The sequence below is a fragment of the Vicugna pacos genome, unplaced genomic scaffold (genome assembly GCF_048564905.1).
Source record: "Vicugna pacos unplaced genomic scaffold, VicPac4 scaffold_19, whole genome shotgun sequence".
In the NCBI taxonomy this organism is placed as follows: domain Eukaryota; kingdom Metazoa; phylum Chordata; class Mammalia; order Artiodactyla; family Camelidae; genus Vicugna; species Vicugna pacos.
The window spans coordinates 68,072,794-68,100,560 of NW_027328740.1; the positions used below are offsets into that span (position 1 = coordinate 68,072,794).

Sequence of the window (27,767 nt, forward strand, 5' to 3'; positions counted from 1 at the left end):
GAGGGGGCGTTGGTGTTCTTATTCATCAGCTTCTGTTCAATATGTGGTATCTGACTCTGCAATGATAGTGACCAGCAGCTGACCCAGCATGGAAGTCTCAGAGCCCTGCCCAGCCAGGAACACTCCTGATTCTGTTGACGCTACCCTCTGCTGCTAGATCAGACCGGGACCTTGTTCAGCTCAGACACCCGGGAGAGAAAAGACATACCCAGAGAGCATGGGCTCCACCTCAGGCAGCAGGACCCTTCCCCGGCTCTCCACATACCAGCCAGCCAGCTTTGACCTGGGCTGTCTATGTGACCGGCCCCCCAGGCCTCTGACCTGCTCTTTCTTGAGGCAGAAACCCATCCCCAACATGACTGCTCCACCTCCATCAGCCAGGACGGGGCCGTGTGGCTACCTGAGTGGGATCTGAGCAGTGGCCCAGCCGGGGCGGGCCTGCCCTGGGCCTCCCTGAGTTACCTTTGGGTCTCTGTGGCCAAAAAGCCTGAAGCGCCTTGGGTGAGACCTGACCCAGCGCCGGCAGCGTTGGTACAGCCCCTCGCTGCGGGCTTTCCGGCGGCTGCGGCCTCGGGACATTGGGATGCAGCAGAACATGCCTCTGTCTCCAACCAGGTGAGCTGAGTAGGGGCTTCTCTACAGAGTGGGTGCCTGGTGACTTCGGTTCCAAGTTCTGTTGGGCTCTATTGCCAGGGAAGTGAGGTCACTTCCTGGGGTCCACTTCTCCAAGCTTCCACCTGACACAAAGCTCCTCAAGGGCCTTTCTGGGCTGCCAATCTCTCATTTCTCACTCCATGCCATGTCCACACACAGTGACACCAACTCAGCCCCCCCATAGCCCTGGGGATGCCTGGATGTAGCCAGCACCGTAGCTCTGAAGACACAGCTGGGTTCAGACCTGGCTCCCCCTAGTCAGCAGTGCTATCACCCTGGACAAGCCACGTGCCTCTCAGGGTCTCCCCAATCCCCCATCGGCACAGTGGGGGTCATTCTGGCCCCTGCTTCCTAAAGAAGCCACCCTGTCTCTAGATCTAGAAACACCTACTGCATCTGTCACCCCCACGGGCTGGCATCACAGGGAGCTCGTGCACAGACTCAGCATGGAAGGACCCAACTGAGGGCTGGTGGAGCGCACAGCACATGCCACACATGCCTGGGTCTACCCTGAGGTCTGGAGAAAATCACTTTCCTTGCTGTTTGCTTCCCAGCTCCCAGTCGTGCGACTGAAATTAAATAAAACTCTGACATCGTCCGCTCTGGCATACAACCTCCTAGGTCATTCTGTCATGTTGACATACAGGCCCAGTGTCCCATCTCGGCCTCTGTGGTGGGCTGCGGCACAATGGCTTCCTATTTTTTGCCTTCTGTTCCCACGCCCTTGTGTGGTCCCCACACCCTCCCCTGGAGGGTGGATGGACTTTGAGACCGGGTTCTGACATGCAGACTGACTTGTGAAAACGTGCGTGAGTTCGACTCCTTCCCAGCTCCAGTGTTCCTTCTCTCTGTCCCTGTCTCTCAGTGCCTCTCTCTCTGACTTGTCTCTCTCTCTGTTTCTCTGTCTCCCCCTGCTTCTCTGTGTTTCAGTCTGTCTGTCTCTTTTCCTGTATGTATGTGTGTATATATTTATGTTTATATGTGTGTATTTATGTTTGTGTATTGTTCGGGTCGAGGGCAGGTCACTTCTGAAAATCCCTTGATGACATATTGATTATTTTGAATTCATGTTACTGAAGAAAAATTATCTTTGAAAATTGTGCAAGCACTTTGGTGGGATCTTCTCTAAGGATCAGCAATGCTAGGGAAGGGATGCACCTGTGGTATTTTGATGTATCCTGCACCTTGTTCTGCTGGGAGGAGCGTTCATTTGCTCTTCCCTCCAGGGGACCTCCTGGGGCCTCTGCCTGTTCACGTTGTCACCAGGGCTGGTTGTCACCGGGCTAAAGACCTGCCAGGGTGATGGTGGCCAATGCTGTCTCTGCAGTCTGTCCGTCTGCCTATGTCCTCACCTTACAGGTCGAGCATCTCTAGCGCACACTGGCCACCTGCACTGCCTCTCGTTGGAACTGCCTGTGTGTGTTTTGTTTCTTTTCAGAACACTGGGCGTCAAGACGTTTTTTGGACCACAGGGATGTGAAGCTTTTCTCTGACCTTGGGTCATGAGGAAAGCTTTCTCCAGGCTGTGGTTTGTCTTTCCAGCTGTCTTTCTTGGCCTTTGTTTTCTGCTTTAGTTTGGTTTTATTTTGCCACAGGAAGAGCTAAGCATCTCCCTTCTGGCTCTGCTTTCACACTTAGAAGAGCAGTGCCTACCCCGAGATTATGCACAGAGTTACTTAAAGGGCTTCATTTGGTACGTCTCATCATTAATCCATCTGGATTTTCCTCTCAAAATACAAAAATGCTAATTCACGTGAAAACAAACAAACAAAAAATTCACCCATCGCTACTTAAGATATGTGGGTAGAGAGAAAGAAAAGCCAACTTTTATATGATTTCATTGATAGGGAACCTCCAGGATAGGTAAAGACATAGAGAGAGAAAGGGGATTAGGGCTTCTCATGGGCTGGAGGAGGTAGGATGTGGGGTGCGCTTTGTATATAAGCTTTTAGTTTGAGGAAGGCAATTGTCTAAACCAGTGGTGTTGGTCTCAAAGCATTGTGAATGCACTTAATGCTCCTTAAAATTGCACAATTTAAAATGGGAAAAGGCTAAACTTTATTCTTATTATCTTAAAACAAAAATAGAATATACTATAATAGAAAAGAAAAAAATCTGACTCCATAGAAGATCTGTCATTTTGGCTTTAACCCTGTGCCCTCTTTTCTAGGCTTAGTCTTATTAGATCTGCACCTTTTGTAAAACAATGTTGCCTTTAGCCTGAAATATACGAGAGCCTATTTTCAAGGCTCTTATCTTTAAGGATATTAACACTTTTGCACTTATATAAAGACAACAAGTTGCAGAATAGAAAATAACTTTTGTTTTGTTAGAGGTTTTACAGAGGCACTATGACCTGGTCTATGTAGACAGCTGCAGACGAAGATAATGGCAGACTAATATCTTGGAAAACCATCTTCCCCTAGTCAGACTTCAGGCTCCTTTTCTAGTAAATAGGGGAGAGCCTGTGGTTGGTTGTTGCAAACTTCTTGGTGTAGGATTTCTTTGTTTTTGGAATCCTTTGCAGCTGTCCACGTGGGTCAGATCATGGTGTTCCTGTAAAACCTGCAACAAAACAAACTTTTTCTATTATGCAACTTGTTATCTTTATAGGAGTGCAAAAGTGTTACTATCCTTAAAGGTCAGAGTTTTGAGAATAGGCTCTCCTGTTTATTTCAGGCTAAAGGTAACATTTTATTACAAATGTTGCAGAGATAGCAAGACTAAGCCTAGAAAACACGGCAGAGGGTTAAAGGAAAATGAACAAATCCAATAAGGAGTCAGATTTTTTCTTCTCTATTACAGTGACTTTGGTGAGAGCTAAGAGGATGATTCCTGGGTGGGTCCTCCACTGTCCCAGGCTGGAGTTCAGGCAGGATCCCTGCCAGATTCCCCATGACTTTGGACCTGATCTCCCGCAGAGAAAGTGACAAGTATTGGATTAAAATTACCTTTCAAATTCCCTTCTATTGCCTGGAAACTCTACCACAGCAGGGGATGTCTCATTGGCCAGTCAACTGCCAGTCTCCCTTGATGCAAGGGATCAGCGGCTCAGCGAGATCCATGGTGGCCTGGCCAGTGCACCTTCCTACATTGCTCTAAAGCGTCGGATTCTTCACTTCGAAGCTTTAAAAGCTCCCATCCCTCTTCCTTCTGTACTGGTGTGAATGAACAAGATCCCTGCACCGACCTGGGCTGAGCCCAGGCCACGCACACAGCCCCATGCACACAGCCCACCATCTGCTGTCTACCCCTGGGCTCAAGTGCACCCTCTGAACTCCCCCACCCAAAGGTCCGCGTTCCCAGTGCCTCCGCCCTAGGGGTCCAGATCACGTTCAGGACCATCAACCACCCAAGACCCAAGGCCAGTGGCTTGCAGCCTGGGATCAACCTGTCCCATCGGGTCATTTGAGGCACAGGGTGCGGGGATCAGGGTGCCAGGGCGGGAATTGGAACCGCCTTCAGCCCAGCCTGCCTCGCCCTGTAGCCTCAGACATTAACTATGAAGGTGCACACTAGGCTGCATCCCCCACTGGCGGCAGCAGTCATCATTACTGGAGCACGGATTCCCCCACCCCAACCACAGGGTGAGGGGTGAGGGAGTCAGCTCAGGGTAGGGGTGCACTCAGAGTGAAGTGGATCCCATGGTGAGGGGGTACAGGTTAAGGGGTGTGGGGCCCGCTAAGTGTGGAACTGACCTGGCTGAGAGGTGAGGGGGACAATTTCAGGATGTTGGGGGTCCCGTGCTGAGGCATGAGGGGTAAGCTTGTGGGTGTAGGGGCCATAGGTTCGGACCTAGCAGGATGGAGTGTCAGGGCAGGGACCTCGGTGTGAGGAGAAGGAGCCCTGTCTTCAAGGTCTGGTGGGAGAGTGGGCCGGGCCAGGGGTGGGAGGGCAGCAACAGGGAGGGGAAGGTGAGCAGGGGAAGTGGGGCTGGCGGCGTGTGGCCTGGCCCAAGGCAGTCGTGGTTCAAGTTCAGTGCCAGGACACAGTCGGTGGTGGGGTGAAGGCTCTGGGGATGGAGACCCGGCGGGACGAGCAGGAGGGGCCCCACTTGGCTCCTCCTGGCCCCAGTGGCCAGGGCCGGTAAAGCAGGAGACCCACCCGAGCAGTTTGCACTGCGGGCGGGAGGAGGAGGGGCGCGAACTCGCAGACGGACAAAGGCACGGACGCCGGAACCCGCCCAGAACGCGTGGAAGCTGGCGGCAGCCGGTTGTTCCTGGAAGAGGAACACGGCCTGGGGTCTGGGCCGCCGCTTGCCCGCGGCTCGGCTGCCGCTGCCGGGCTGTTAAGGGGGCGCTGGTGGGGGCGCGCTTCTCGGGAAGCCGGCGGATGACTCCTGGGCTGTGCGGCTTGAGAGGCGCACAGGGAGGGGTGCGGAGGTGAGGTCCTGGCCGCGCTTTCCTTTAGGACCCTGAGGCGGGTCCCAGTCGCCACTGTGGTTCGTGGTAACCCCGCTAATACTAGTTCCTGAACCCCCCGTTTTTGCCGCCGCTTATACCCGTGTTTAGGAGAGCAGGTAGAGCTCCGGGAGGTGGGAGGGCGCTGGACGGCTCCAGAGCATCTCCGACTGGCCCTCAGACCATGGCCTGCTCCTGGGAGGCGGGTGCGGTGCGGTCGCGGGGCCTCGGATGGAATAGGGGCTGCTCCATGAGAGCCCCTGGATTTGCTCCCATCTTCCCCGCGGCCTGACCTTGGGGGTGGCGTCTAAATCCCCAGGTTCTTGTGACTCATGTTACAGGTCAGGCTGCTCCTGGGGGGTGGGCGCAGTGCGATAAGTGTGCTGGGATGGCTGCAGCAGCAGCGGGAAATGGTTGCTACCCCTGCGCTCTCACAAGGCAGCACCAATCACGCCATTGCAGCCGCCGCTGTTCCCAGACAGCACAGCACCCGCCTTCCAGGAGCAGGCTGACCTCTAAAATGAGTTCCACAAACCTGGGGCAGCAGAGGCCAAGCTCAGGCCATGCTCTGGGGAGTTTGAAGCAAATCCACAGGCACCCATGGGCAGACCCCATAGCCAGCCACTGCCTTCGACCACACCGCGCCCTCCTCCCGGGAGCAGGCTGACCTGAGGACCGTGCCAGGAGCAGCAGAGGCCGAGGCCTGGACAGGCTGTGGGGGAAATGGCGGCAAATCGACCAGCTTGCCAGGTCGCTGCGCATCTCCCTGCCGCTGCCCCAGGTTCGTGGATCACTTGTTTTCAAGTGAGTGGGTTCTTGAGAGGCAGGCGCGGTGCAGTCAGGAGGCGGGGGCTGCGGGGAAGGGTGCTGCCCAGTGGGAGCAGGTGGACTTGCTCCCATCTCCCCCAGGCCCAGACCTGGGACGGCCTCTGCTGCCCCAGGCTTGCAGGACGCATGTCACGTCAGCCTGTCCCTGGGAGGAGGGCTTAGTGTACTCGGTGCAGCCTCAGTGGCTGACAAGGGCTTTAGAAGTGGGCTCTAGCCCAGCATAACTAACTCTGCTTTCTTCTCTTGCTTCCTCAGTTGGTGGCTGTATCAGCTTTTTCATTACAGGTTATTGCTGAATAATGAACATAGGTTTCTGTGCTATACAGAAGAAACTTTATTTAAAATCTATTTTTATATATAGTGGCTAAAATTTGTAAATCTCCCAGATTTATCCTTTCACATCCCCTTTCCCTGGTAAACTTAAGATTGTTTACTAAGTCTGCAAGTCTGTTTCTGTTTTGTAGATGAGTTCACAGTGTCTTTTTCTCTCTTTTTTTAGATTGCACATATGAGTGGTATCATTTGGTATTTTTCTGTGTCTGGCTGCTTTCACTTTGACGACCTCTAGCTCCATTCATATTGCTGCAAATGGTTATATTTTGTCCTTTTCATGGTCGAGTAGTGTTCTAGTGTATAAATATACCACAACTTCTTTATCCAGTCATCTGTTGCTACATTTAGTTTGCCTCCATATCTCGGCTATTGTATACAGTGGTGCTATGAATTCTGGGGTGCAGGTATCTTTTCACATTGGAGTTCCTTCCAGTTATATACCCAGAAGTGGGATTGCTGGGTCATAGGGTAAGTCTACTTTTAGTTTTTTGAGGGATTTCCATGCTTTCCATAATGACTACACCAAACTGGATTCCCACCAGCAGTGTAAGAGGGTACCCTACCCTCTTCAGCCTCTCTAGCATTTATCATGGATGAAATTCTGAGTGATGGGTCATTCTGACTGGTGTGAGATGATACCTCATTGTAGTTTTGGTTTGCATTTCTTGGTTTATTAGTGATGCTGAGCATTTTTTCAAGTGTCTATTGGCCATTTGTGTCTTCATTGGAGAAATGCTTGTTTAAGTCTTCTGCCTATTTTTGGATTGAGTTGTTTGTTTTTTTGTTATTAAGTTGTAGGAGCTGTTTATATATTCTGAAAATTAAGCCTTTGTTACTCGTATCATTTGCAAATATTTTCTCCCATTCGTAGGTTGATGTTTTGTTTTACTTATGGTTGCCTTTGCTGTGAGGAAAATTATGAGTTTAATTACGTCCAATTTGTTTATTTTTTTCTCTTATTTCCATTGCCTGGGTAGATTGCCCTAGGAGAACGTTGCTAAGATTTATGTCAGATTATGTTTTGCCTATGTTTTCTTCTAGGAGATTTATCATGTCTTGTCCATCTGAATCTTAAGCCTGTACTCTAGATCTGTGCTTCACTTTTGAATTTTGAGCTTCTTTGAGAACACCTACTCTTAGCTCATATGTCAGATTCAACATGTCTAAAGCTGATTTCATAATCTTTTTCTTGCAGCATCTGCACTTATTCAGTGGGATAATCATTCTTCCCGTCTTCAATACCCAAAGGCTTGGAATGGTCTTTGATTCATCTTTCTCTCACCACCCTCCACATTTTGTCAGCTTCTGGAACTGTATGTTTTTGGTTTCAAGTGTCTATTCTGATTGCTGATACTCTGATGAAGAGCTTTCATACCTGATATATGAATTTTACCTTCTGTTGAATTCTTGGATATTCTCTCCCCGCCTTTCAGTCAACCTACAGTTTTGACGCTCCAACATCTAGAGTCAAGTCAAAGACTTACCACAACCAGATCTCAGCCAGGTAGTCTCGACCCTCCAGCACTTTGGCCTTACCTTATGTGTTCCAATCATTATGTGACTTAGCATCCTAGGGTAACCTGTGCCTTATTAAAAACCAGGAGTCACCAGCCCTTTCCTATCCAGTACTCAGTTAATACAGCTTAGAATTGCCCTGAGAACTAGTTGGAGCCCCATCCCCTTCATAGAGTCTTCCCTATTTACTCCAAATACTTCTAACTCCTCTTTGTATTCCTGCAATAATTATGATCGGTAGCCTGTTATCTTGGCTTAGAGTACTGACTTGGTACCATTCCCGGGTGGTTTCCAATGTGTCTCCTCACTTAGCTCGTAACTGAAGAAGACTCCCTTTTTCAGGCTTCTTTATACCCCACACCCTGCTTAGCATGGGGCAATAGCAGGCAACCAGGCAGTGCTTACCTACTTTATTTATTTCCAGGGGTGGTGGTGTGGCGTAAATCTAATAAGTATTAATTCAGTGTTGCAATTAAAAAAGAAAGCCAAGAAAATCCATAAAACTTTATCTCCATGTTCACTTTAGCGCTTTACCTCAACAGTTATCTTAACTCTGTGTTTACATTCACATTGTGTTCAATGTTTGTACAGTTCCCTGAGGCAAGCAGGTGAGATGTCATTATGTTTGACTTTCACGTTACATTTCATATTGGATATATTTGTGCAATGACAAAACCTTCTGTTATAAGTAAACAGCCGGAAGCCCAGAGAGACTAAGAGCCTAACCCAGGGTCACCTGGGTAGTGTTTGGCACACACCAGGACCGTGGTTCATACCTTCCAGGTGATCCTCTTCCAGTGCCTTTTCATTCCAGTGCTGGGAAATGTAGCCCCATCAGCCAAATGGCCAAGTCACATTGCTGCACCTTTACCTGCCAGTGATGGCAGTGCTACAAAAAGTGGCAAAGGAAAGGTCAGAAAAAGGAGTGATAAAAGACATGGAAGTGCTGGAAATGGATCCTCAGCCGCCTCCTCCCTATATGATCGCCTCAAATGTGTCCCACTCTGACAGTGCTGTTCATTGTTTATAACATAGTCTTTAAAGTCAGACTGATCTTTTATAGGACATGCTTTTATTCTGGTCCCTTTCCTGCTAGTAGTCACCGTCATGGGCAGAAAGAGCCTGACTCTGCTCTGTTTGTCACGTAGGTGGGAGGGAATGTGGGAGAGGGAGCGGGTTGAACTGAAGCCGAGCTTTTACAGCTCTGTTGTTCTCGGACCAGAGCAGTTTCACTCTTGTTTTCATCACCTCTCCACCTCCGAGTCCCAGCCACCCACTCCTGCCTGCTTCCCCACATGCCACGTCCTGGGAAAGGACAGGGTGGTGGGCAGTGCCCCCTCCACCCTCCGCTCTGGGAGGTGCAGGAGTCTGCTTCAACTTTTGAGCTGTTTTGGTAATTGGGTTTTTCCTGCTTTTCTAAACTTCTTTCAAGCTCTGAGAAATTGGAGATGTAACTTAACCATACATGGACTATACTAATATATTCAGTGGCATTAATGTGATGTTGTCTGTAAGGTGTTCTGTGACTGGATAGAATGATTTTATCTCACAGGATACTTCATATCCAATTCTAAAGGCCTACAGGCTGCAGGTGTAATTCAAGTTCTTACATGTCTGTAAGGCAGACATAAACATTATTTGGTAATATGACCATATGTTCATAGATTACAGTTAGTCTGCCGGCTCTGTATCTAATAAAAGTTTAAATTCCAAACGCTTGAAGAAAATTTGTGGAACATATATTTTTGCCTGTAACTAGTTACAAAAACTGATATCACAAGTCTACCACAAGCAACAGTGTTTCCCAGTAGAGAAATCCCTCTACTTTTACAACCCCTAAGTAATGCGGTGGTTCTTTGGGTGAGATGAGGGATGCCAGAGTGTTTTGTTGGGACACTAGAGTGGCATGACAAGTATCCTGGGACTGGTTACAGTTGAATCTCTACTTCCTATATCCTGGACTGATTACAGAGGCAACGTTAGTGCGGTAACCTGCTTCTGAATGCAAGTGTAGCTAGGAAGATAACAGAGAAAACAGAAGGGATATCAAGTAATGGAGGGACTTCAGAGCAGTACAAATGGTGACTTTGACACCACCAGCTGCTGACATGATCTTGGCAGGAATTTGTGAGAAGTGGTGGGTGTCATTGCAAGCAGGAGAGTCCTGCAGCTCTTGGGGTGAACAGGCAAAGGGGAGAGCAGATATGGTGACCACCCGGGGGCTATTTGTGCCCTGAATGTGAAAATGGTCCCCTGTTCAATTTTGCAGCCACAACTTCACATGACTCAGGGCATTATTTCCACCAGAAAGCCATAAAAACATAAACAACCTCTGTTTTCCAAAGTGTTTGTTCTCGATCTGAGATGATTGTCATGTGGTGGGAGGTAAGAGGGTGATGGGGCGTATTACATCACCCCCTTTCACTAAAAGTCGACGTCGCTGCTTTGCAGCCTACTCCTAGAGGTGCTGTCATTCTGTTACACCTAGGCCTCTAAGACGGGCATGCCTGAATCCTCACGTGAAGAGGGACGGTTTTGTGCAATTTTAAAAAATTGCTTGGGTCATGGAATCCTATGTTCCCTCCATTGGAAATCACTGTTCCAGAGCAAATAGTAGGCATCTATAGAAACTATATTGTTGGTAAGATGTCTTCAGAAGTTTTGCAGTAGGTTTAAATATTTTCTTGGTGATGGCATCTTGATTGTTTGAAGGAGGCAACCCTCACTAGGGGCTTTGTGTGCTTTCGGTCTGAGAGTTCCTTCACTGGCAGCAGAGTGTTCGTAGGCAGAGTTAGAAAGTTACCTGGTCTGAGAAGCCGAATTTGCCCGCAGCTGGGAATTGGCAGAAGAGTCAGTTATGGAAAGAAGGCTTTAGGATTATCCGGTAGCAGAGTTCTGGGATCCAAACCCTGGGAAACCTCAGCTTTTGTAGAGTATGTTCTGTAACAATAGGCTATTGGATAATTTTAACACTTGATATGGGATGTAGAGTTGGGGAAAGACTTAAAAGTGCAAGAACCTTAAAAGAGAATCTCCAAATATTTGAAGAAGACAGTTCTCAGAATGAGAGCTTTTCTGGAAAAGACTAGCTCTTCACTTCACAGGGGAAGCAGGGAGCAGGTGTAACTGCACTTACGGTAACTTGAAAGGTAAACCTTACCCTCCCACTTAGCTGTTTCCTGGTGGACGTTCATCTCCCACATCTGTAGTTTTAGACCTGATGTGTCATTTTCTGGTACTCCATTCTGCTTCTGAGTGAGAGACTGACACAAAGTCACATAGCAATTGAAAAATTGCACAAAGGACTTTATTGTTAAAAATGTAGACCTGTGGCAGGGTGCTGCATTTGCAAGTGACTTTCAGTACAGAGAACACTGAAAAGAATGCAGTGTTATTTCTTGTTTTATTCCTTTAAGCCTTTGAATAGAAGGTTTTCTTTGCAGAGTTTCTGGAGTACATCAGAAAAAGCAGGAACCAAAAATAGCTTTAAGAAAGCACCAGTATAGATGTTGCTTATAGTATGGTATCTGTCTTAAAGTTAATTCTTTAAAGCAGGAAGTTGTAACTCTCAATTTCTTAAGCAAATATAAACATTCTTGACCCTTAATGACATTCTTTGTGGGGTGAAGCTGCTTTTTCTTCCATTCTGAGCATGGAAAGGCCTTCTATGATACTTCTGCCAGTCCTCAATATTTTATTTTCCCTCTGTTGTGAACTTGTTATTAAACTTGAAGCAGATATAAATATCATTAACTTGCTACATATGTAGATATTCAGTGTTACATAGTCAGAAAGTTTGTGTACATCTCACGTTTCTACATAATTCCCCCCTTTCCAACTGAGTTTCTGATGAAAGGATGGTGGGAAGTGGCATTATGCGGATATGTCTTACAATACACAGTGTTTCCCCTGTTCCCTCTACCAGATCTGGATGTTCTTTCGTGTTTCAGCTTCTAGACTTACTAGCTGTTTTTCTTAAACCAGGTATAACTCATCCCCTTGCTCACACACACATGTGTACACACACACACACACACACACACATTCTGCCGTAGGGAGTAGCGTGCACCATCCCATTCTTCCACTCCAGCTCTGATCCCACCCCCTGGAGGCAGTGTCTTGCACGAATTCATTTGTAAGTTACTTTTTAAAACTCGAGTGGTCGGGAAATAGGACTGATGTCCACACCTAGTAGGCAGGCTCTCAAGGACAACTTCTATGGTTAATGCCAGGTTATCTTAATGTTTGAGTACCTGGGTTTCATGTCTTCCTCTACCGCCTGTGTGACCCATGATTCCCACATATCTGTCTCCCACTAAACTTTTTCTCTCCAACTCTGGACTCTTACAATCTTCTGCTGATTTGACATCTTCACTTGGAAATCTGGTATCTCAAAACCTACATGTGTAAAAACTGATATCTTGGTCCTCCTACTCACCAAGCTGGTTCTTTCTCAGCCTCCCCCATTCAGTTAGTGAAAACTTAATCCTTCCAGCTGCTTGGGTCAAAAAACTTGGAGTTATTCTGACTTTCACTGACATACCACATGAATTCTGTCAATAGATCTGGTTTAACACTGCCTTTAAACATATCCAGAGCCCAGCCACTTCTCACCATGGCTCCTGCCTCCACTGCTGCTTCCCTGCCCTGAGCCACTGTCCTCTCCTCCTGCAAAGCCCTTCTCAGTGGCTTCCCTCCTTTCATCTCTGACCCGTTTCGACTATTATCACCTGGCAGTCAAGTGAGCCTTGAAAACCTAAGTTAGATTGTGTCGTCCTTCTGCAGTGCCTCCCCATTTCACTCCGGGTAAAAGCCACAGTCCTTACAACGTCCTCCAAGGCCATACAGGATCTGCACTGACCCTTCTACACAGCTCCAGCCGTGCCCCCATTCTGGAACATGCGAGGTGCGCGCTGGCCTTAGTGATGTTTATTCCGTCCACCTGGGACTTCTCACTTCCTAGTCCTAGTGTTAACCTCAGTCCTCAGTGTGGCCTGCTCTGGTATTTAATACAACATCACCCTCATCCCATACCCTCAACTCTCTTTACCTTGCCCTTTTATCTTTTTTCCATGGTTCCTCTTTCCTAGCATTCCACCTCCTCTGCTGCTCTGTTGTGTGACTTGTCATCTCCACCCCCATCCCAGCTAGACTCCAACCAAGCTCCGTGAGGACAGGACTTTTGTTTTGTTTATTGATCTGTTTCAAGTGCCTAGACTAGTCCTGGGTACATAGTAGGAAGTCAAAAATTATTTGCTGAATTAATTAAAAGACTATTTTAAAAATGAATCATCCTTTCAGGAAAGGGTGAGGAAAGGAAGCTGCATGAAGGAAAATGGTGCAGTAAATAATGATATATGCCTCTTGTTCTTTGTGTGATATATATATGTGTGTTTTAGTCTTAATTTGGTATCCCAGTTTCTTAATTTAATAGCTATATGAAGGTGTAATTTACAGTCCATAAAATTCACACATTATAATTGTACAAGTCAGCCATTTTAGCAATTTCTAGAGTTGTGCAACTGTATCCTCAAAAAGTCCCCTTGTGTCTGTCCATATGCAGTTTGCCCTCCCCTCAGTGGCATCCTGATTTTATTTGTTTTAGTTTTTTGGCAATCACATCTCAAAAGAATAATTTACACAGCAGTACTAATATAGCTTTGCACTTTTAGAAATTACACTTAAATATGAAATCAACGATCATTGCTGAATGTAGGTAGCAGTATCAGACATCGGTGAGAAGAATGGGCTTGAGTGTCAGACTGGCTGCAGTCTTACCCAGCTCCACCATTTACCAAGTTACCCAAATTATTTTCTGCCTCAAGCTCTTTATCTGTTATATGGAGGTAATAATAGCAGCTTACAGTTTTGTGAGGATTAAAAAACTGGGAAACAAAATTTAGTACAGTGGCCAGCTTCTGTTATTACCTAAAAAATAGCCTTGCATTTAGAGAGCAAAATTCAAATCAGTTTGTAAAGTATGTCCAAAATATGATCCAGTTCCTGCCTGGTTTGTAAACACATCTGCCTAGTGCAGAATGTAAAAGCAGGCTAATTTCCAGCAGAAAAGATCATTTCTCAGCATTTTTTCAAAGGTAGTTGCAAAATCGTTTTTACTAAATCTTCTGTGCACATCTGTGACAGAGCTTTGACACCAGGGAGGTAATTATCTACTTTTTTGTTAAAATCATACTGACCATCAGAAAGTGTTCTGAATTATATTTTAGCATTTATGTTGGGAAATACTGTGAGACTTTTTCTAAATTAATGGAGGGGCATTCATTGTAGCTCTTGTAGCCTGATAAGCCTGCACTAAATTATGTTTTTTAAACTTTTTATTAAAGTAATTAATTTTTTACAGGGGGTGGTAATTAGGTTTTTATTTATTTTATTTTTAGAAGAAGTACTGGGTATTGTACCCAGGCCCCTGTGCATGTTTAGAATATCATCTTTCACTTGAGCTATACCCTCCCCCCTAAATTATCTTCAATAGGTATTTTTCTCTGTTTTGTTATTTTCTTTTATGTAGAGATGCACAAAGCAGGGTCATCAGAAGCCTCTCAATTCCAAAGATTAAAATAGTGAAAAACATTGCGCAGTGACAGTGAATCCTTGGCATATTTAGAAAGATTGTAAAGTCCTGAATGAATTAAGAAGGTATTGTTACATTAACATACATGTAACCATGGCTCTCTTACCTTTATTTTTCACTTTATAATGAAGATACTCCCCACCCATCAAGGTTGATTTGTTTGATATAGGGAATATCTAAAACCTTTTCTGCAAGATTTTTAAATAAGTAAGAGCAGGTAATTTATCAGAAGTGTGAATGGTGTAATCTGCTCTGTCAAGTATGGTAGCCACCAGCCACATGTGGCTATTGTGATTTGAGATGTTTTATAAGTGGAAAATACGTAATAGATTTTCAAGACTTTGTACAACAAAAATAATGTAAAATATTTATTTATAAGTTTTAAAAGTGTTGATCACACTTTTGAAATTATAGTATATTGGATATTTTCGAATAAAATAATTATTACTGGAATTAATTTCACTTGTTCTTTTTATTTTCTAAATGGGATTACTGGAAAATTGTGACTTGCTCTATGTTTCTATTGGCAGTACTGGCTTCTAAATTATTGCAAATAATAAGAAAAGAAAACGTTGATTAAAACTTTTGTAATTGAGTAGTTGATTTACATCATAGTAGTTTCAGGTGTACAACACAGAGGCTCAAAAGTTTTATAGATTGTATTCCATTTAAAGTCACCATAAAATAATGGCTATATTTCCCTGTGCTGTATGATACAGCCCTATAACCTATCCATTTTATATGTAGTACTTTTTACCTCTCAATCCCCTATCCCCTTCCTGCCTCCCCTCTCCTCCTTCTCCCCATCCATTGGTAACCACCAGTCTGATCTGTGTACCTGTGAGTCTATTTCTGTTTCTTATAGTCATTAATTTGTTTTATTTTTAAGATATACATATAAGTTAATACATAGAATATTTGTTTTTCTTTCTCTGACTTATTTTACTTAGCATAATACACTGTAGGTCCATCCATGTTATTGCAAATGGCATTAATTTATCTTTTATGGCTGAGCAGCATTCCATTGTGTGTGTGTGTGTGTGTGCGTGTGTATATTTGTGTGTGTATATATATGTATATATGTATATATATATATGTATATATGTATATATATACCACACCTTCTTTATCCAGTCATCTGTCAGTGAACATTTGGGTTGTTTCAGTGTCTTGGCTATTGTAAATAGTGCTGCTGTGAACATTGTGGTGCATGTGTCTTTCTGAATTATATTTTTTTCCAGACATATACCCATGAATGGGATTGCTGTATCACACGGAAAACTATTTTTAGTTTTTTAAGGAACCTCTATACTGTCCTCCATAGTGGCTGCACCAATGTACATTCCCACCAACCGAGTAGGAGGGTTCCTTTTTCTCTTAAAAGGTCAAAAATTTTCTGCATTTATATATTTACAGTTTAGGACACAATTTAACAAAAGCCAGATAGACTTTAATAGCAGTTAATACAGTATATTTTTTAACTGGCCATGCATTATGGACAGATATGTTATTGATGAGTTGGTTGTCTATTTTTATAGATGCAGAAGTTTTTATAGCTTCACAGATATTTCAGTGTTGCAGAGAGAAAAATTTCTTTGCCTTTTGCTGAACTTGTCCAGGTGGCTTTATCGAATTTGGTCCAGGCCTCCAGAGGTGAATACACATCCAAACCTGAACCATTTGAATGTCTGCAAGAATTTAAGAGTCTAGAATGTCAGATCTGGACTACAACTCTGGTAAATGACATCAGTGAGTGGACTCAAGAAAACTCCATTTGAGTGCAAAACATTTCATAAGCCAAAAAAGGCCTTGAAATTGTGGCAAAGCCAGAGACTTTTGTGTGCCACATATGGCCACAAACCCATGGGGACAACCACAGGCCTTCTGGAGTGCCAAGGGAATTCCATGTGAGGAGTCCAGCACTCACGGGAATCCAACAAGTCCCTGCCAGCCAGAGCAACTTCATTGCTACTGTGCTGTTTTGAGCAAATGTCTTTTCATCAGGTTCAAATTGGTTTGTTGCTATTTTTTTTGCATAAAAAAATCAAACAACTTCTTGTTCCCTTGGTGAAAGTAAAAGCCTAACATTTTCTGATTTCTTTTGACAGAGAAAACATGAGCCTTTGAATCTGATCTCATCTGTGATGGTCTGCAGCTGGAAGCAACCAGATCAGTGTCAGTCCCTTTGCAGCCACTGGCTGGGAGCCTGCATGTTACCTGGAATGATATTTGAAACATGTCACACTAGCCGTGCCTTCTCTGTGGGCTGGGAGGCGAGTCAGTCAGAATCTGCATTATGGAATGTATGTTTCAGATCCAAAGCTAGGAGATCCTTTTTAATAGCCAGAGAATTCACTCATAAATATATCGATTAATGTATTTATGCAAGAACATTTTTAAAGATTTTTTATTATAAAAATTTACCCCCGAATATTGAGAATGAAAGAACAGTGGAATTAAGAACATCTGTATCTTAATTATACATAAAGAATCTTAAAATCCTTCTAAACATTTTTTTGTTCAAATGGAGATATTTTTCCCTTCCAAAAAGGAAAATTACTATTTCACTTTTTTTGCATTTTCCTTTTAGTATATATTCCATATAAATAAATATAATTCTTTTAAATCCCTTTTAATGGCAGTATAACACTATATTGAACAGATATGTAAATAGTCCTAGGTTTCACCAATTTAAAAAATTGCCATTACAATACCACTGCAAAGAATATTTTGGTGTTTCTATTTTTAGTTACTAATTTGGAGTAAAAACTAACAAGTTTGCATTTCTTCATCTAAAAGATTGATTATTTTATGAATGAACTGTAAGGATTTTAAATAACTTTTCAGTAATTTCTACAAAGAAATTATCTTTAAGGCAAAAATGTATGATGGTTTGTAAATCTATTTTTATTATAACTTCACTTTTACCAGTGTCATATGTGTGTGTGTTTGCCCAAGTGCTTTAACTACCAGCAACATAAGAAAAATCTGAATACTAAAATGTGAAAATAGTTTCCTGGTTTGTGTTTTCATTCTCCCAATATAGGTTTTGGATGACAAGTTTGTATTTGAAAAGTACACACCCTGTTGGAGGTGCTCTGTACATACACTGAGATACTGCACATAAAATTGCCCCTGAAGCCCAATTATCTGAAAACCCGGTCCTCACCCTTTGATAATTTCAGCTGTTTTATGAAAGTCCTCCAAGTGGATGAAAGTATCATCAAGCCGGAGCAAGAGTTTTTCATTGCCCTATTTGAGAAGAGCTGCGTGAATGACTTTTATATTCAGGATAGAGATACATTCTTCAATCCAGCCACCAGAAGCTGCATTGTAAGTCTAAACCGAGTTTAGCTGCTGTCTTGGGGGTGATTTAGAACCTGCTGTTGAATTATCAGTGATTTGGTTTGGGTGGTTTGGTTTGGTTTTTAAAAGATGCCCATAAAAAGGATAAAAGAGAAAGAAAAGAAATATGCCTACAGATTCCTGTTAGGATAGTAAACAGTGACTGGTTAGTTACCCTGTATAAACCACACACTCTCTTAGAATCTTTTTAGGTTTACTTCATCCTTTCTCAGATCAAGTATCAAGTAAGGTACAGTGTTAAAATATTTCGGGATTAACAGGCTTGTGAGCTTCGGGATCTTCAAGGCAGCTTTCCCTCCCCATGGTGTAATCAAATGGCAGAAATGAAATAAAGCACCTCATGTGTCCTCTGGTGTTAACAGGAAAAGGCTAATCTTCTTGACCTTGTTTCTTCCTGGGTAAAATGAAGATAATATGTCAGGAGGCAACAAGCTCATTTAGGGCAGGAACCATGTTGTCTTGTTCACTGCGGAATCACAGGCACCGGGAAGGCTGAGTTTAACGAGTGAATGAATGAACTGTAGTTCCCCCAGAGTTACAATGTGGGACAGTGACGATTAGCAGCTAAGAGCATAGACTCTAGAGGGGAGGGTACAGGTCAAGTGATGGGGCGCATGCTTAGCAAGTATAAGGTCCTGGGTTCAGCCCCCATCTCGTCCTCTAAAATAGACAAATAACCCTAATTACCTCCCCACCCCCCACCAGAATTACCTTATTATCTCCCCACCACCAAAAAAAAAAAAAAAAAAAAGAGAAGAGGCCAAGAGCGTAGACTCAGGCTGGAACACCTGTGCTGGTTTCTCACTGTCGGTCTTGTAAAAGTCATTTAGCCTCTGTGTTTATCAAGTTCCTCCTCAATAAAATGGGGATAACAATAGTGCCCACCTCGTAGAGTTGCTGTGGGGATTAATGAATCTGTGTCAGTGTTAGAACTGCCCTGGCTAATAGTAAGTACTATGCATCTGTCAGCTCTTTTCATAATTACTGACAGATGTTATTATCAACCAAAGGAGTATTAGTTCTTTGTAAGGGAAATACATGTTAGACCATTTCATTTATCATTTTCTGTAATTCAGGCATTCTCCCTCTGAAATACCATTTTCTGTCTGTGCACTAGGAAGCCACAGGGCTTTCCAAATTTCATCTGTCTGGGTTCTTGTCATGATGGCAATACTGCAGAGTGTTGACATTTTTTAAGGACTTCGTCTGAGATGACAGCAACCTCTCAAATTTGGGAGAGCTTCTCTAACTGACAACATCTCGCTTGAAATGAGGTGTTTAAAATATAACAGCTTCAGACGCTTAAAGATGCCATAAATGCAAGGATGTTATATCTAAGCTCTTTAAATAAATCCTGTCATTGAAATAAAGGAAATACTATATTATAGCACTCTATGACTTTGTTATATTTGCTATCCATTTATCTGACTCTCTAAGACCAAAGAAAGCAAAGACTGAGATTGATCATTACTACTGTGTGGTACACGTATTTGTGGATGGAGACAATAATGAAATGCACTGTTTAAGATATTAAAATGAACACTAAACAGCTGCTTGATGCACATGCATGAACAGAAGAGGGAGCTAGGTGCAGGGAGCAGACACTGAGCTTCCTGGATCAGAGACCCAGCATAGCAGTCCAGCTCAGCAGTCCACATGTTTTATATTTATGTCCCAGCAAAATTAACAGTGAGAGACTGAAATGAACTTTGGGGAAGCTTGCAAACAGCTGTCATGATTACTAATGTGGGACATCAGGATTCTACAGTGTTTAGTTGGCATCTGCACACAACCAGTACTTTTCCACTAAAGTCTATTGTAATTGCTGGTCCCACATCCAGGCTGAGGAATCATCTCATGTGGTGTTTGGGAGGGAGTTAAGTAGAGTCAGGACTCATGTTAAGGCTGGGTGGGTAATAATCTGGTTCTAGTACAGGAGAATGGAAAGTAGGTCAGGTGGGAAGGAGAATTACTGGATTTAAATGATGTTTCTTAAGTAAGCTAAATGTATAACATCATGTGAAGTTTCTTGGTTGTTTATATTCCATGTGCTGTCACTGAATAACTACTGAATTGTGGGGACAAAAAAACCTGGGTTTTAGAATTGACACTGTCCCTAACCTGCCAGAGTCCAGGTTCCTCTGGTTGTCCAAGGAGGGGGCTGGACCGTCAGGTGTCCCTCCACTGCATCAGTTTGGGCCCTTGGGTGGCCTAGTTTTTTTGCTGTGGAAGACTGGCCCGATTGTAGGACATTAAGCATCTGCAAAGCTCTCCCCAGGTACCCACGGTGGCCCCAGGACTGTAACATCCAAGCGTTCCTTTCCACCCATATTTGAATATGACCCTCAATGTGTTAGTATTAATTCTGGGTGAGAATTATGAAAAATTATATGGTACCTCCATACATTCTGGCAAGTAAAGGCCCCTTATTTACAAATGACCACAAAGTGATAGCACCACATATTATCAACAGAACATGGGATCACGTGGTGACAGTGACGCTCACCTGTTTGCTTCTGCTTCCCAGTGCAACTTCAGCCTCCGTCAGAGGACCTCAGCTGCCCCCGCGAACAGGGCGTTCTGTACAGGGAATGGGCTCCTCCTCGAAGCATAGACAAGAATCAGCCATTAGATCTCATCAGGTGAGCTGTTGTGGAGAGCACTCCAGTGGGAAGGGCTCAGGGTTGCCCTCATGGCATCTGATGGTGACAGTCCTCCAAGAGTGTTACCAACCAGGAAGCTCACAGGAGCTCTGAGCTTTGTTGCCCCAAGTTTTTACTGGAGGCTTTATTACAAAGACATGGTTTATTGGGTCACTACCGACATGGCGAACCCAAACCCTAACTGTAAGTCAAACCTTTCCTTAGCCCTAACTGCTGAGCCCCTTCCTCTCCTGGTGGTCACTCATTTGTCACAAAGCTCAAAGCCCCACTCCTCTAATCACATGGTTGGTGTCTCTGGCTGGCCAGTCCCCATCCTGAGTCATCTCATGAACACAAGCCATCCAAAGTTCCACCATGAATAGCAAAGTCACTCCTATCTTGGGAAATTTCAAGGCTTTAGGGGTTGCCGTCCAGGAAATGGGACCAAAGTCCTACCAAATTCTTCATTAAACAGGAGTAAATGTTAGATTTCACTTAAATTATAAAATAAGAGAGAAATTCTCACTGCTTTGCTGTATCTGCTGTTCGACACCTGTTCACTACACCACGTGACTATAATGTCGCATTCAGCATGTGTCTTCTCAGAGCACCAGCGCCGCCGGCTGCTCCCCGGGAGTTTATGCTGTTTGGGCAAGGCTGCTGGGGGGAGGGAGGCCAAGGACAACCGAGCAAACAAAAATCATCGGGTGAATAAGAAACAATGTCAGATTGAAAAGAAGGAAATAACACAGTGTTGTGATGGGAGACTTGGGGGGAAATGAATCAATAAAGCTATCTCTGAGTAGGTTACATGTGAGCTGAAATGGAGATAAGGAGGCTGAACTTTGAGGATCTGTGAAAAGTCACCCCAGGAATTGAGGCAGCTTGTCCATTGGCCCCGAGGCACAAATGTGCTCAGCAGGTTTTAAGTGATACTGGAGCCAGCGCTGGTGAGAGGGATGAGACGCGAGATTTAGAAGGGCATCAGGAGCATGGAAAGGAGTGTAGACTCTAAGTGCAGTGAGAAGCAGTCATGACAGTTTAAGCACTATGGTAATTTTCTGTCACTCACATTTTGCAAAGATAATGTGGAGAATGAATGGCAGGGACCCAGGAAGCAGTGAGGCCGGGTCGGAGGCTCTTGGAGTGGGCCAGATGAGAGATGGTGGGAGCCAGGGAGGAATGCGTTTGTGGAGTGGAGCTGACAGGATGCAGTTATGGGCTGGCTGTGGATGGTGAGGAGAAGAGGAGGGTCAAGGTAGCCCCAGGTCGGCCTGGAGCCAGATGCGTGTTCTTTCTCATCACAGTGCCTCATGCAGGTGCCCACCTACTTGGGCAAACATCTTAACCTTCAAAGTGAGGGTTTTAAAACACAGAGGTCTTTTTGTTTGTTTCACATTTTATGGAAAATTTCAAACATGTACAGAAGTAGAGAGAAGACCACAGCCAGCCTGCCGGTATCAGTCAACCAGCTCCAGAATTATATACTCAGAATCACTGCTGTTGCCTCTTTCATCTCCACCTGCTCCCCTCCCTCACTACGGGATCATTTTGAAGACAATCCTACATAGCTTAACCTTTCATTAGTGAAATGACAAGGTCTCTTTCAAATACAATTGGAATATTCCTTTTTTTTTTAGGGTTACAAAATAATTCCCTGATTGTCACAAAAATACACTTTTAAGTAGTTTTGGGGTTGAAATCAGGATCCAGACTTGGTTCAGACATTGCATCTAGCATATCTCTCAAGTGGGTTCTAATCTATAATTTTCCAGTTTCTCATTTTCCTTGAAATTCCTGAGGGGTTTCTCTATTTCCTGTTTGGCTGAATTCTTTCTCCCCTTTGGTGTTAGACTTGTTTCTCCATCCTATGTATTTGCTTTAGCTAAGTGATTTAATCCTCCCCTAAAAGCTTAATCTGATTGAGGTTCAACTTTGTTCAGGAATACTTGTTATGTGAAGTTTTGTACTCCTGTCATAAGGTACATAATGTCCAGTTGGCTCTCTTTTTTTGATGACCGCAGCCAATAATGATTGTCACCCAGGATCATTATTTCATAAGGGATTTTATTTCATGTGGTCGTACTCTAATTTCCTACGTCAATTATCAGCAGGATCACAGTCATGAAGAGGCACTTTCTCATTAACCTGGGTTATCGTGTAGAACATAGTTTTAAAAGAGGATGTTTGTACATATGTAAATATTCAAAGCTGATACATTTTTCTTTTATTTTTAATTTTTTTTTCTAATGGAGGTAGTCAAGAATGAATCTAGGACCTTATGCATGCTGGGCACACACTGTGCCACTGACTGTACCCCATCCCCCTTGAGATTCATATTTATATGATATTTTCCTTATGTTATTTTTGTTTTATGTTATACAGTTTTTGATGGCAGGGCTATGGCTCTTTAATCATTCCTTGTGGGTTTTGGGGTTTGTGTGTGTGTTTGTGTTTGTAAAGAATACATTTTCCCCACTATTTTAAGTATGTTTTGCTAAGGAAAATATGTTGATCTGTTCCCTGCTCCTGGTCCATGTATTCCCATTGTTGCTTCCCACTAGTGGCCCCTTGAGCTCTGTGACAAGAGTAGCATGTCATTAATCCAGGTTGAAGGAGATCTGAAGAGATTTATTCAAGGAGATGAAATTTGTAGACAATGTATTGGAAAGTATTGAGAAAGTTATTCATTCGGAGAAGGCCTGGGGTTGAATTTTTAAGTGCACAGAAATCTAAGCTATGAACCACCAGGACTCCAGGAAAAACAAAGTAGGGAAGGAAAATGTAAGTCTAGCAGACAACTTGCTACAGCTGTGAACAGTCTGTACAGAGTCCTAATAATGTAAAGCAAGGATACTGAGTTGATCAAAATTATAATGTGATTATATCAAAAGGTTGGAAGAATGAAGGTTTGGATGTGTATATGAGATGGGGTTTGAAACAGAGCTTAATCCTCATTTTCCATAATAGATAGTTAAATAGGTGACACATAAAGCTGAAAAAGTCAGTAGGCTGCGTTACAAGGATATTAGTCAGTGATAGGGAGTAATTATTCCAGGAGTCAGCAGTAGGAGCTGAACGTGGTTGCTTCTGGCCAGGAAATGGGGCGTTTGTTGGGAACTGCTCCTTTTTACAATCGATGTTCGAGAACTGTTTGACTCTTTAATGAATGTATGGTATAACTTTGATAAAAAGAAATCAAAGATGAATTTTGAAAAATTCATGTTAAGAATTGGGGTGTTTTTGACAGAGAGAGATAACAATCAGACAAACTACATTTGAAGGGATCCTCATTATTCCTAGCCTTTCAGCAAGGACTAGGAGGCAGACATTTGTTTAAGGTTCAAAAATTCTGTCTGACCTTCTTACCGACATGTAACCTTTGTAAATAATGAACTCCCCGTCACTGTAAATATCCAGGCAGGGGCTGCCTGACCAGCTCTCTAACTAGCAGGGTGTGTTTACCACTGGCCAGTTGGAGCAGGAAACTTCTAACATTCTTTCAGTTTTGAATGTGGCATTGTTTGGATGGACAGTTGATAAGAATGTATTACAAAAAGCTTAACAAGAAAGAGTCCAAGACATCTCAAATCCATTGCCAGGTTTTTCTCTGCCAGACACCATCCTGAGCCTGCCATCTGTGAGCCAGGCCACAAAGCCCAGTCACATGAGAATGAACACACTTTGTCCCTCCTATCTGATTTGGCATCGGGCTCAGCCCTGTTCCCCATGGTCTCTGAACCATGGTCTCTGACTATGGAGCTGGTCTCACAGCAGCCTTGTGAGTGCTGGTCCAGCCGAAGGGGGTTCCTGCGTGAAGTTTCCCAGGACTGCAGGCTGTTCTCAGAGCTGAGTCCCCACTAAGCTAAGCCCACCGAGCTCATCTCAGCTCCAGACTGAGCTAGAAGCCTCAGAGTGAACTCAGAGCTGAGGAAATCCACAGGTTTTACCCAGCACTGCCGAGTCAGCAGTGAGCCAGTTGAGGGAACTATCAGCAACAGCAAGACACAACTGAGCTAACACTCATTTTTCCGCCTCATCCCTAAACCCTCTGTGTCTGCCTGTCTGTGTCTGTCTCCCTTTCAGCACCAGCCTGGCACCGCTTAATGCCCTGCCTCCTTTCTTCTAATCTTGCCTCCCTGGCCTGTTCCATCTACTCCAGATTAACTGAGAAACATTGAAGAGTTTTTAAAACCTAGGGACAACAGACGTGCTAGATACAAACAATACAGGGCATTGCCTTTCTCAGTCACTTCCCTCCTGCCCTCTCCCATTCCCACAATGAATGTTATAAATATTTTGTCAGAGAGACATTGCACTCCCAGTTTTTATCATTATCAGCCATTTCCTTATTATGTGTGATTTATGATGCATTTGCTCCTAGGAAGTTCCCGAGATAAGGCAGGAGCAGATGACTGAGCCAGTTGTTGATGTCCACTTGTGTCAAGCCTGTTAAGAATGATCTTTGGGGGGATTTGTTGAATGTGCCAGACTGTCCAGTGGGTGGTGAAGATCCCCTACATCTGCTCCGGAGTCGAGCTCATCCCCTCCTTTGCTCTGTTCTCATTTATCTCTCTTCAGCAGGTGAACCAGTCATCTGTACTTCTATGATACGTAACATACTTCTTATTTCACGGTACAATATGGGGGCTGCTATGAAAACGCATATGTTTTAAGTGTGAATTGAGTCAGAGGTTTAAACTTAAAGCCCCCTTTATTTAGAATCAGAAATTAATATGATGGAGGGAGGGTGTAGCTCAGTGGTAGAGTGCATGTCTAGCATGCATGAGGTCCTGGGTTCAATCCCCAATGATTCCATTTAAAAAACAAATAAATAAACCTAATTATGACCCCAAAAAACAAAGAAAAAATAAATTAACATGAGGATGAAGCTACAGTGATTGTGTGTCTTCTGAATCTACCTTCTGTCTTTCTGCAGGAAATTCTATGGAGAGACGGTTGGAATCTACTTTGCTTGGCTGGGCTATTACACTCAGACGCTCCTCCTGGCAGCAGTCGTGGGGGTGACTTGCTTTCTGTATGGATATTTTAATCAAAATTACTGTACCTGGAGGTAACTTCTCTTTATTCCTTGTTACCATGCTTAACTTAGAATGGCATTCTCCAGGAACATCCATGTTGCTGCAAATGGCCCTATATTGTCCGTATTTATGGCCGAGTAGTATTCCATTGTATTAATATACCTCTGCCTTAATCAGTCATCCGTTTATGCACATTTAGGCTGTCTCCATATCTTGGCTATTGTAAATAGTGCTGCTATGAATATTGGGGTGCAGGTGTCATCCTAAAGTAGGGTTCCTTCAGGATATGTGCCCAGGAGCTGGATTCCTGGGTCACATGGCAAGTCTTTTCCTAGTCTTTTCAGGAAACTCAATATTGTTTTCCACAGTGGCTGAACCAAATTGCATTCCCACCAGAAGTGTAGGAGGTTCCCCTTTCTCCACAGCCTCCGCAGCATCTGTCATTTGTGGATTTTTGAATGATGGCCATTCTGACTGGTTTGAGTTGATACCTCATTGTAGTTTTGATTTGCATTTCTCTGATAATTAGTGATATTGAGCATTTTTTCTTGTGCCCATTGATCATTTGTATGTCTTCCTTGGAGAATTGCTTTTTTAGGTCTTCTGCCCATTTTTGGATTAGGTTATTTGGTTGTTTCTTATTAAGTCATTTGAGCTGCTTAAATATTCTGGAGATCAAGCCTTCATCAGTTTCATTTGCAAAAATGTTCTCCCATTCTGTAGATTGTCTTTTTGTTTTACTTATGGTGTCCTTTGCTGTGCAGAAGCCTGTAAGTTCATTTGGTCCCGTTTGTTTATTCTTGCTTTTATTTCTATTGCTTGTGTAGACTGCCCTAGGGGAACATTTCTGAGATGTATGTCAGATATTTTGCCTGTATTTTCTTCTAGGAGTTTTATTGTATCTTGTTTTATGTGTAACTTGCTGAAGAGACTGTCTTTATTCCATTGTATATTCTTGCCTCCTTTGTCTAAGACTGGTTGACCAAAAGTTTGTGGGTTTATTTCTGGGCTCTCTATTCTGTTCCGTTGGTCTATATGTCTGTTTTTGTACCAATACCATGCTGTCTTGATGACTGTACCTCTATAGTATTGTCTGAAGTCTGGGAAAGTTATTCCTCCAGCGTCTTTCTTTTTTCTTCAGTAATGCCCTGGAAATTCTATGCCTTTGATGGTTCCATATAAATTTTATTGTGATTTGTTCTAGTTCTATGAAATATGTCAGGGGCAATTTGATAGGGATTGCATTAAATCTCTAGGTTGCCTTGGGCAGTGTGACCATTTTAACAATATTGATTCTTACAATCCAAGAGCATGGGATACCTTTCTATTTCTTAAAATCTTCTTTAATTTCCTTCACCAATGGTTTATAGTTTTCTGTGTATAATTCTCTCACCTTCTTGGTTAGATTTATTCCCAGATATTTTATTACTTTGGGTGCTATTTTAAAGGGGATTGTTTCATTACTTTCTTTTTCTGTTGATTCATCATTAGTGTAAAGAAATGCAACTGATTTTTGAACATTAATCTTGTAACCTGCAACTTTGCTAAATTCTTCGATCAGCTTTAGAAGGTTTGTGTGGACCTTTTAGGGTTTTCTATATTAAGTATCGTGTCATCTGCATATAATGACACTTTTACCCCTTCTTTTCCAATTTAGACCCCTTTTACTTCTCTTACTTGCCTGATTGTTGTGGACAGGATTTCCAAGACTATGTTGAATAGGAGTGGTGATAGTGGGCATCCTTGTCTTGTCCCAGATTTTAGTGGGAATCTTTGGGTTTTTCACTGTTGAGTGCTATGCTGGCTGTAGGTTTGCCATATATAGCTTTTATGATGTTGAGTTATGTTCCCTCAATATCCACATTGGTGAGATTTTTATCATAAATGGGTGTTGAATTTTATCAAAAGCTTTTCTGCATCTTTTGAGATGATCATGTGGTTTTTGTCCTTTTTCTTGTTGATGTGAAGTATTACATTGATTGATTTGCATATGTTGAACCACACTTATGTCCCTGAGATGAACCCCATTTGAGCATGATATATAATCTTTTTTATGTGCTGTTGGATTCTATTTGCTAGTATTTTGGTAAGGACTTTTTGCATCTGTGTTCATCAGTGATATTGGTCTGTAATTCCCTTTTTTGGTGGTGTCTTTGCCTGGTTTGGATATCAGGGTGATTTTGGCTTCATAGAATGAGTTTGGGAATATTCCTGCTTTTCAATCTTCTGGAAGAGTTTGAGAAGGACTTGTATGAGTTCTTCTTTGTATGTGTGGTCGAATTCCCTGGTGAAGCTGTCCAATCCCGGACTTTTATTCCTAGGGAGGTTTTTTTTTTTATTGTTAATTCAATTTCAATCCTAGTGATTGGTTTGTTCAAGTGTCAGTTTCTTCTTG

At 43.4% G+C, this 27,767-nt stretch overlaps 1 long non-coding RNA gene across 3 annotated transcripts in view; it reads left to right on the top strand.

The window, feature by feature from the left end:
• The first annotated feature begins 4,678 nt into the window (after positions 1-4,678).
• Positions 4,679-27,767, top strand: part of LOC140693148 (uncharacterized) — a 59,438-nt gene continuing 36,349 nt past the window's right edge. For 2 of the 3 annotated variants that reach the window (XR_012068852.1, XR_012068854.1), the window contains exons 1-3: positions 17,390-17,655; positions 20,216-20,330; positions 25,270-25,404. This is a non-coding gene — a long non-coding RNA (uncharacterized lncRNA). Of the gene's footprint in view, positions 4,741-16,430; positions 16,626-17,389; positions 17,656-20,215; positions 20,331-25,269; positions 25,405-27,767 lie in introns of those variants that run through there. The other variant, XR_012068853.1, reaches the window with a different exon arrangement.